The sequence below is a fragment of the Vigna umbellata genome, chromosome 11, assembly GCF_029865625.1.
Source record: "Vigna umbellata cultivar VRB3 chromosome 11, Vumbellata_1.0, whole genome shotgun sequence".
Classification (NCBI taxonomy): domain Eukaryota; kingdom Viridiplantae; phylum Streptophyta; class Magnoliopsida; order Fabales; family Fabaceae; genus Vigna; species Vigna umbellata.
The window spans coordinates 9,936,389-9,947,504 of NC_142175.1; the positions used below are offsets into that span (position 1 = coordinate 9,936,389).

The 11,116-nt window shown below is 35.2% G+C and overlaps 1 pseudogene; it reads right to left on the bottom strand.

Moving 5' to 3' along the window:
* Positions 1 to 602: 602 nt before the first annotated feature.
* Positions 603 to 9,201, bottom strand: LOC148190946 (uncharacterized; annotated as a pseudogene).
* Positions 9,202 to 11,116: the final 1,915 nt, after the last annotated feature.

Genomic DNA, 11,116 nt, shown 5'->3' on the forward strand with positions numbered 1-11,116 from the left:
ATTCACAAAGAAATTTATTACTACTAGTAATCAAATTGTTACTATTAAGGTAAATATTTTTTATGGGTCTAATACGAAATAAGTCTTTCACATCTCGCGTTCAACGTCAAAATACAAAAAAAGTCAAATTTGAAAATGACCGGTGATATTTTCGTAAATAGATGTTCAATTTCGATGTCAAAATTTATACTTTTTCGACGTCATATGCTCATTAGACATCGGAATTCTCAATTTTCGACGTCATATTGGGTAAATTTTATGAAAATGTTTGGTGTAAAGGTGAAAATGTATCTACGTATGATGTCAAATGCCCTAGTTTCAGACGTCATAGAGGTATAAGACTTTAGACACTAGTAAAAAAATAGTCTTTTAACGCGCTTAATAGGCCTAAGTTTTCACAAAACCGAAGAATATTAAAATGCGGTGACATTTTTGTAATTAAGACAAACTTATACGCCTTGGTTCAATGAAAACTAAAGCCTATCCTCTCTACTGCCTCAGTTATTTACGAAACCGAAGCATTAAAGCCATCTCCATTAAAGCCTATTGCTTCGGTCTTCATCCACCCGATGTCATTAGGCATTTATGATTCGATTTGCCTTCTAACCGAGGCATACTAAGCTAGTAAAATTATGAATCTTAACCAGCATTTTCTTATACAACTCCTCCAAACCCTTGGTGCTCCTAACATCAGACCTGACCATTCTACTCAACTGCTAAACCTCAAACCCCTCAACGCACCCGTCGAGCTCCCTTTGGTCATTGGTGGCTTGAAACATCCGAGTGAGCCTGTGGTCGCTACCTTCATCCATCGAGGACCCACGAAGCCTGAAGTCGAGTGCGGGGAGGTTGGAGGTCGGGCTGAAAGCACTGTAGTGGTCGCGAAAGGTAGGGTCGATGTTGACGACGTCGAGGGAACGGGGCTCGAACCACTGGGCCTCGGTGTGGAACTGGACGACGCGGTACTTGTATGTGTGCGCGTGCGAGAAGGGCGCGTTGTCGAAGGGAGGGGAAGCTAGAAGGAGGCGACGGAGGGAGGCGACGGAGGGAGGTGACGGAGGGCAGATCTGCAAGCATGGAGGGGCGGAGGGCAGATCTGTGACGAGCGGAGAACCACCCGAGGACGGAGGATTCATGGAAGGAGGATTCATGGAAGGAGGGGGAGCAGAGGAAGTCAGTGACGGTGGCGAGGAGGGTGGGGACGGCGGCGGAAGAGTCGTCAGAGGGTGTGGTGGGAAGGTAGGTGACGTGGTCGAAGGGGAGGCCATGGATGGTGGAGGGGGAAGTGGAGAAGCGCTAGATGAGGGAGGCAAGTGTGGCGCCAGAAGTCGCAATCTTCTGCAACTGGTAAATTTTGAGGATCTTCTGCAATGTACGGTGGATCGTCCATGGTAGCGGAGGCCTGGGTATTGCTTACAATCAAGATTTGGCCACCAAGATTTGGGTATGCCCTTTGCTGTGTGACACACATTTTGCTTCTCTGGCTTTGGATATAATTGACGCGGTGTTGTTAATTAAGTATGGACCGTTGTTTTCCCTTATTGCAGCAACAAAACTTGACATGTCCATCAAACATCACAAGGAGATGATGCTTCTGGTTTGGATCGATGTTCTATACTCCTTCTTGGTCATTGTTGGCACAATACTTCAGACGCACAATAAAGGCCTTCTTCCAATCATCACTTGTGGCATGTTTATGGTGGGAGGTGCTGCTTCATCTGTGCTTCTGAGTTTCTTCTCATTAGTTGTTGCTATTATCAGTTTGGTTTTGTGGGTTGTAATTTTGACAATGGTTGTTTATATGTATGTTGTTTCTCGAAGAAGCTCATGATGTTTGTTGCTTCTCTAAACAGAATTTTGACATTGGTTGTTGTAATATTGTGTCTTGTTTGATTCCTGTTATAGTTTTCTTGTTTGTTTTAGATTCTTGAGCTGAAATTGGGAAATCTTGGTTCTGTTTGGAATGACAGAATGAACCGAGTCTAAAGTCTGAAAAAAAAAAAGACACGCTACTGCATCGGTTATCTAAGAACCTAAGCATATTCCTATATCGTTTTATCTCGGTCTATAACCGAGGCATAAAGCTTAAGTTTTTACCTCGCCCACATATGCCTCGGTTATAGAACCGATGCCTATAAACATAAATAACCGGTGCCTTTTCTCTTTATTGTACTAGTGAGAGTTTGGAGTTTCTGACATCATATAGTAATTATTTTCTAAAAGCACAACCACCACATTATTTCTTTGCGCTTTCTCTTCTACTTGAACACGAACTTTGTTCACGAGTGTAAGGAAGAAAAAAGGTAAGTTTTGTGTAATTTCTCTTAACGAAATTGTTTCTATTTCCTTTGTTTGAATATTTCTTTAGTTTTTGTCGATTGGTATCGCTTTTTCATTTAACATTGACGTCCTGAACGCGAATTCAAACTCCACCACTTTCAAGGAAACGAACTGCTTCGTTCACAAGTGTAAGGAAGAACAAGGTCAATTTTGAGTCATTTACCTTAAATGTATGTGTTTTCGCTACCTTCATTGCCATTCTATTTTTGTTTTGATGGATTCATTTCATGTTTTTGTGATCCATTGAAGCTTCACCACAACAACCACCAAAGGTGCGTTCTTCTTTCTCCCTCACCAACGATAGAGCTTTATTCCGACGGTGAACCCACTTTGAAGGTTAGTTTTGGGATTTTGATAAATTTTCGTTTTCGTTTTTCATGGGCTATAAATTGCTTGTTGAACTATCATTTGTTGATATTAGTATTATTGAACTTGTTTATTGTATATGATATTGGTTACATTTTTTCTAGTTTATTTTTGGCATTTTAAAGTTTTCCTAGTTATGAACCATATACATTCAAGCATAGGGTTATTCAAAAGAACTCCAAATAACCTGAAAATTTGTTCAAAGCACAAAAAAAATCATGAAAATCCCCCACAAAAAAGTCTAAGTATGTGAACTATTTTTGTAAAGTTTAAAAAAAAACACAAAATAAATTGACAAAAAATAGAAAGCAGTCTTTTTATGAAAATCTATTTCTTTGGAAAAAAATTTCCACCCCAAATTGATATATAATAATGCCAAATCTGTCAACCAGAGCAAAAGTTATGATCGTTTAAAGATCAACAACAAAGGGCTTTCGAAATAATTTTTAAACTTCATATGAACCCAAAATAAGGGCTCCTGGTATTTTTTTTTTCCAAATAAGGGTTCCAAGGAGTGGTCAAAAAAATTTCAAAGAAAAATAATAACTATAGCTATCAAAACCAAAAATCACAAATAAATAGTAGTATACATTACTCATTATAACATCATTCACTACTACTATTACTACTGTAACACCATTACTAACATACATAGTAATAATTGAAAGAATGACAACTCTTTCTTAATTCCATGGGTGATGGTGCATACAAATTTGTGCTAATCACATTCCCATGGTTTTTCTGCTTTTTAGGTTTTTACTTGTGATAACTTTAGTTTATAGTTTTGATTAGTTCATATAAATTTGAAAATGAGTTATGGATATATGAAATGCCAAAACTGAGCTACATTTTCTGGTTTTTTACTTTTTAGGTTTGGTAAAAGTGTAAAAATGAATCATTTATTTAAAATAAAAACAAAGGAGGGACGTCAGAAAGTGCACTTTCCAACGTTAATTAACGTCCAAAATGGGCAATTCTGATGTCAAATGATGTCCAAAAGTGCACTCTCAATCGTCAAATTTCCTATATTGCCATTTTTAGTGACCCCTAGAAACTTTGGAGCTCAACGATAAGGACGTCTGAAAATGCTTGTTTCTCGACGTCAATCAACATCCTTTTTTGCTTTCGATGTCAATCAACATCCCCGCTATGACGTTGGTATATATTTGGGCAGACATCAAAGGTAAAAAATAACAGACGTCAAAGTTCATTTTTGTAGTAGTGAAACCATTTATCATGACACAACAAACATCTCAATTTTTTTATCTAAGATCTTGCGTCTGAACATTGGTATGTTCATCTTCATTGCAAAAAAACAATTTGATGTTAATGAAGAGAATGTTAGTAATATCCATTTTGTTGACACCCATCCATTTAAAATAATGATAAACTTTGATGAAGACTCTTTAGTTGATGATGTACATGCAATTCAAAAATATCACAAGAGAATATACATATGATCACTCCATAAATTGTGTATGAATTTCAAATTGTATAAATTTATGTATTTTGATAAATAAATATTTTATTTTCTATGTTTGTTATTTTGTGTTTTTGTTTTATTTTCATAGGGATATGGTTAATGATCAAAATTCATTAGGGTATGAAGGATCTTTTAGGAGACCTGAGCTACCAAATTGAAACAACTCTTAATTAAACGAACTAGTGGTGAGAAGACACTTGTGGATATTGACGTCAACACTAGTGTGGCTTCAAGTCTATATGTGGGGGAGTTCAATAGCTACTTAAGAGTATTAGCATGTTATAGGATTTTCATCCTTACTTCATCTTAGGATCATGTGTTTGAGGTTGATCAAAACATGATTTGACAAGATTAATTGGTAACTTATTTAATGTTATTGGTGTTATAATTAGATTATATTGATCATTCCTTAATAAAATTATTGTGCATTTTTTTTAGAGATAATATTTGATATTCCAAATTATCGCAATCAAGGTCATGAATGAACGATGAAAAATAATTTTAAGAAATAGAGGAGTCACCACCATAGTTTATTATGGAAAACTATGAAAAATCATATAAAATAAGATGTACTTTGCGAAACCAGATTTTGGATCTAGGAGTCAATTATGTGTTAGGAATGTATTAGCACCCTATAACATTTTTTAAGACGATACACTTAATTAAATATGAAAGAACTAAAAATGTGATTGAAAAAATATTCACTTTTCCCAAAATATTTAATAAACACTTTTATATTAAGAAAATATTTATTTGGACTCGACACGGATTGACTCTAGTCCTACGTATTTCCACTCAGGTTAGAAAATCAGGGTCAGGGTTAGTAGTTCTTTAAAATCAGGGTCAAGTTAGGGTTTGGAAACACGTAGTCCTTAGGGAAAAACTATTTGAGAGAGTTGATTTTTTAATTTTGAAAATTATATTATTTTTTTGACATTTTTTGTATTACTGAGGAGGAGGAGAGATAGTGAGTACTAGGACGACATATGCAATTATGCAAGTATTCAAACGGTCGCACAAGCATCCAAAAGAAAGGAAGTGAAAAAATGTATTTTTCAGTCTTTAAGAGAAAGAAAAGACAGCAAGTACTAGGACTACACATGCGGTCACACGAGTACTTATACCTTTAATTTTAGAAAATGTTAAATGACATAAGGGACCATAAAGATAATTTTAAAAGGAAATGCAAAAAGATATTTTTATGAGATGGTACGTGTGACCATACTCATATCTTTATAATTTAGTCTATAAAAATAATTAAGAAGGTAGCTTAAAATTAAAATTGTTTAATATATTGATAACTTAATAAACTTTAATCTCTACATAACAAAACACTAACTAAAAAATGTATGGTGGCTTTTTTATAATTAAAATCACAAAAATGATGTCAGCCTCCATTATAAAAGACGTCTAAAGGTCAATTGATGTTGGCATGTCCTAAAACTGATGTCAAAAAGGCTTTATGATGTCGCTCACACCCCTGTCTGATGTCAAACTCATTTTACAAACAAAAGAAATAGGGCACGACCATTTGGGCAAAATCACTTTACTATTCTTTCTCTTTTTCATATGTGCAAAAGCTCTCCTGGTGATAAGCTTCATCTTCAACCCATTTCACTTCATGTTAACATTGTGGTGGTCATTTGGGCTCAAGCTTTCATTCTTTCCAATTATAAAATAGCTAGAGTATTCAGAGTTGTGGTGGTAAAAAACTTCAATTCAAAAGATCACAACTTTTTGCTACGAAACTTTTTGAAGTTCCTTTGGACATATGTTCCAATTAAGAGGTCATTCAAAATTGGTGTTGAATTTATCAGTTCGTTTGGCTTTGTTAGAAACACAAATAAACACTAAGTTCATAAAAGAGACAATGCTCAGCCAATTTTTCTTTGTTAAAAATCTAGATTTGCATATTTTTCTTTGTTAAAAATCTTTTCCTAGGTTTCTTTAGCTTTTAATTTTTTAGAAATAGAATAGTTTAGTGTAAAAAGGTAAAAATAGGCTTTTCATAAAATTTTGGTTAATTTGCTCTTTTTAGCTAAATAAAATAGGTTCTTAAATACATAGGTTATTTTCCATTTTAGAAAAATAATTAGATAATAGAAAATAAAATTCTTTTTGCTGTTATAGGTTTTTATTTTTTCTTTTCACTGTTTAAACCTTCTTGGACTTATTTCTTTTTGCAGTGGTGCCCTAGACTCTTTGGGCTGTTTGAATTGAAGCTAATTAAAATTTCGGCCGCTGTTGCCACGCTTGGAGTTGGTGTTGATGCCACTGAATTGGGTCGTTTTAAGCTCGATCGCTAAGAAGCTTTGTGCACCGCTGCTCGAATGCATTGATATATTGGGCTACTGCTTATTAGAAGTAAATTGGGCCACAGAACAAAGGAACGCTATAATTGCGTTGAGTTTATTGGAAGGATGTCATTTTGGAGGGATTGAAATTGTTGTTGTAGGGGTCTTTGCTTTTATGATTTCATTTGGCAGAAAATGCTCCCTAGAGCTAGGGTTTGTGCGGGCAGAGAACAAAGTAATGTGAGAGGAAGAAAGCTCCTAGTTCTCGTGCCACTGATCAGAAGCTCAAGGAAGATGTAGCTCGACCACGTGACGAATGTTGATCGGTGAGAATCTTGAAGATGATCGGAGGGCTGAAGTTCGAGAAGAAGGGAGAAGCGTCTGATTCAGAAGAAGCATAGAAGACAAGCTTGAAACGTCGAGAAGGTTCCCTTTTCTTTTTATTTTTCTTTTTCTTTTTCAATCCTATATAAAGGGGTTCTTTCCACCATGTAAATAAACACTTTTTTAGAACACAATTTTTACGCTATAGTTTTACACTCTTTAGATTAGGGATTTTACACTTTCGTAGAAGTCGAGTTCTTGGATACTGGATGTCGCCGATAGACTTACGATAGTGACAGTCGCGAGTGGTTTGGTGAATCCGGTAGTGTGTACTTTTCCTTTCATGTTAATAAAAGTTCAATTTCGTGCTTTTTTTCTGTTCTTGTTTGCGTTGAGATTTTTCTTTGCTTTTGATTTATGCAATTGTTTTGTTTTGGAAATGAGTTGGACTCTATAACTCTGCATCTTTGCAATTCCTTTGGGAATTAAATGACTCAATAGTGAGCATACATTTTCGAGATGTCTTCTCGAGTCAGAGATGTCTTCTCGAGTTAGAGATGAGTCCAATGCATAAAGATTCATTCAGATTTATGTTTCTATTTTTTTCTTTTTATTATTTCTACTATGTGTGGTTTTAAATTTTGTAATTGGACTCTATTTGAAAATTATGAAGGAAAACATACAAATTTCTACATCTGTTTTGGATGTAATAGGACGCCAAAGTGGGCCTAAATTTTCGAGAGGTCTTCTTGAGATATGTTAAGCTTCATAATTGTTAGACTAAGTCCAATTTCAGTCTTATATTTTTGTTTCTTGTGAAATTGTGCAATTTACTCATTTTCTTTTAAAGTGTATATCAGATTTAGATTTGCATTGATTGAGAATGAGTGGAAATTACCATTGCAAGTTCTAAAATATGAACTATAAGACCCTGTAATAGACTTACTATAGCTAGAATGTCTTTCTGAGTGTAATTGAAAATTTATCCTCAATCATTTGCACATTTAAATTTTGGCCTATACTTTTGTTAATGTTTTGATTACTTGATTTTACTTTTCTAGAAATAGCATTTTTTTGTATTTTGTTTCATCATCTATGGTTCATTTAGTTTAGAGGTATTTTGTAAATTGGTTAGATGAATGAGTGTAAAGTGCTTAATCAGCTTCTGTAACAAGAACCAAAATACTCCATAATTAGATTAAATTTTTACAAGATGTCTTCCTGAAAAGCATTTAGCACTCTTTCATCCAAATCAATATACATTTGCCTATGACTTCTGCCTATGTTCTTAGTTAGTTTCTTGTATTTTTTTTATTTGATGAACATGTTTTTGGATTAGTTTTAACTTAGGAAATAATCTTTTATTTTCTTGAATATGTTCTTTTAAATCATGAATTGTTTTGCTTTATATTTTTGTTTCAAAGGTTCTTCACTGATTGTTTGATCTAATTAGTCTTTAGGTTTCTAAATTGTAGTATACATGTTTAGTACACCATTCACTAGTAAAATATTTGTTTTTTAATGTGCCATATAGGCTTCGGTTCTATCAAAACTGAAGCAAATAAAAATGCGGTGACATTTTTGTAATAATAGCGAAGTTTTATGCCTCGGTTCCATGGCAACCGAAGCACAAAGGATATATTACCTCGGTTATAAAAGCAATCGAGGCATAAAAGCCTGCCAAATCCACATACTTTCTGCAAGTCAGACCTTTCGTCTAACACACCTTTTTTGGAAACGACCTATTGCCTCGGTTCAGAGGGGAACCGAGGCATAAAAGCTTGCCAAATCCCTCTGCAACCACTACTATACCCCTGACATGATCAGAGGTGGACCTATTGCCTCGATTATTTAGAGAACCAAGGTAGTATGTCCTGTTCAGGCCCTGACTTTTCTACTTTTTTGAACGTTGGAAGCATTTTAATCAACCACTATTGCCTCGGGTCCTTTAGAGCCGCTGTCAAAAGTGTCTTAGGCTTCAGTTATAGCACCAACCGAGACATATAAGTTGAAAATAATTTCTAAAGTTCCATTTACTTTTTTTTTTTCTCTGAGAACTTTGGGCATCGGTTGGAATAATAACTGACGCAATAAGTGTGTATTGCCTCGGTTATTGGATGAACCGAGGTAGTATCACTTATTTATTTTAAGTTTAACCTACACTGTTCATTCTCTTCTTCGCAGACTCGCGTTCTTCTACTTCCTCCGCCATTCTTCTTCTTCTTTCTTGCGTTCTCCTTCTTCTTCCTTGCGCAAGAGTCGTTCTTCGTCTTCGTTGAGGCCATTGCTGCTTCGTCTTCCTTTGCGAACCATTGCTATTGCCGCTACGTTTTCCTCGTGGGCCATTGTTGTCACCTCGCGCCTCTGCCTCCTCGCTGCCGCCAACATCTTCATCGTCGTGCCTGCACCTCCGCCTCCGCCTCACTCGCAGAGCCTCTACCTTTGTCGTCGCACCTCTGTTGTGGCAACCACAACTCTCCTCTTACCCGTCGTAAGTTGTCTTTGCTGCCACCATTTTATTTTGTTTTTCATTTTTAGATTGATTATAGTAGTAATGGTAGTGTTTGTTGATGATAATCCATGGAAGGGGAGATAGAGGGTTTAGCCAAATGTATTAAGAATACTAAAATTAGGTGAATAAAATAATAAATTGTTTGTGTTAAATTACTTGATAATGTAAATTGATTGATAACGTAGATTGATATATATTTTTGAATTAGGGATATAGAAATTAGGGGAATAGAATTTTGAATTGTTTGTCTTAAATTGGTTGATAATGTAAATTGATTGATAATGTTAATTGGTTTATATTTTTTATTTAAAGATATACAAATTAGAGAATAACATTTTGAATTGTTTGTAGCATTGATTAATATGGTGATAAAATAAACTTTAAGGAGGTTAGGAATCATGATACTAATTAATGTGTTGTTTGTTTTTGTCTAGATATTATATTTTTGAGGTGAGAGACATTCTTCACTATTGACCGACTTTCATGCTCCCAGGTTCTTATTGATGGAAACCCAATTAGGGCCTTCCATTCAAAGGAGTATCAACTTAAGCTAAGGCTAAGAAAGAGAAGTGAATCTTCTTGAATGTTTAATTTAATTTAAAATTTATATGTTTAATAAATTAAAAAAATTGAATCTTCTTGAATGGGATAGAAACTTAGAAACTTTTTTACTTAGAAACTTGCTTGAACTTATGATTTTTATCACTAAATTCCTTTGATTTTGTAGGGAATTGGAATGATTTGGAAGAGGAGTTAAAGTACCAAGGAGTTGGAAGCCAGAAATGATAGAAAAAGCACAAGAAAAGAAGGCTATAGAAGTTCGTTGAATGCCTGATACCCCATTTCTAGGGCCCTTAGCGCAGGATGTCTCGTAGCAACGCCTGAGCGCCCTTCCTGGGGTGCTGAGGGCCGTTCTCCTTGTGTCGCACACCGTCTGATTGCCTTTTTCAGGGTCCTCATCGCCACTCTTCTTGTACCAGAGCCTAGCTGCCCTAAGTAGGGGCACTAAGTGCCAGTGTGTTCAGGTTGGACTCTGTTTTCTGCTCTATATAAGGATTTTTTCCATCCAAAGGTTTGTATCTGTGGGCAGCAGAGATGCAAAAACATAATTCTTCACTCTCTAGAGGCAGAATTGGATGCGGGAGCTCTCCAATTTAGTTTCTAGGGTTTTTCTATCACTTTCATTCCATTATACACCTAGTTTCTCCATTATTATGGAGAACTAAACTCAATTGTTGTTGGGGAAGATGTAACCTCTAAACTCCCATGTATTTGAATTTCTTATATGCATAAGAGTAAGGATGGTGAAATCTAAACCCCAACAACATACTCATTTCATATTATCAAAATTATCCAGTCACTTTTGTGTTTTGCCCTAATTGATCAAATTGCATTCATATTTACTTTTTTGCATTTTTGCATTCTAAACCAATGAAACTATTCTTAAGTCTTAATTAGTTAAGGTATTACATGATTGTCTAATGTCGTGAGTGTTCTGGGATATGATACTTAGTCTTATCATTTTATATTACTTGATACAATTCGGTACACTTGTCGATCTGTTAACAAGTTTTTGGTGCCGTTGTTGTGGACTCGTGGTTTAAACTATACTTTTGTGTGATTCTTAACCGATTAGACTTTATTTTTTTATTCTTTTTAAATCTTTTTTTTATCTGTTGGTGCTAATTGGGTGCTCTAGTGTTTTGTTCTCTAGTGTATGCAGGATACAATTTGGACTAGAAGCACAAAAATTTATGAACCTCCTCTCACAGGTCTGAACAATAGTTGAAGAAAAAG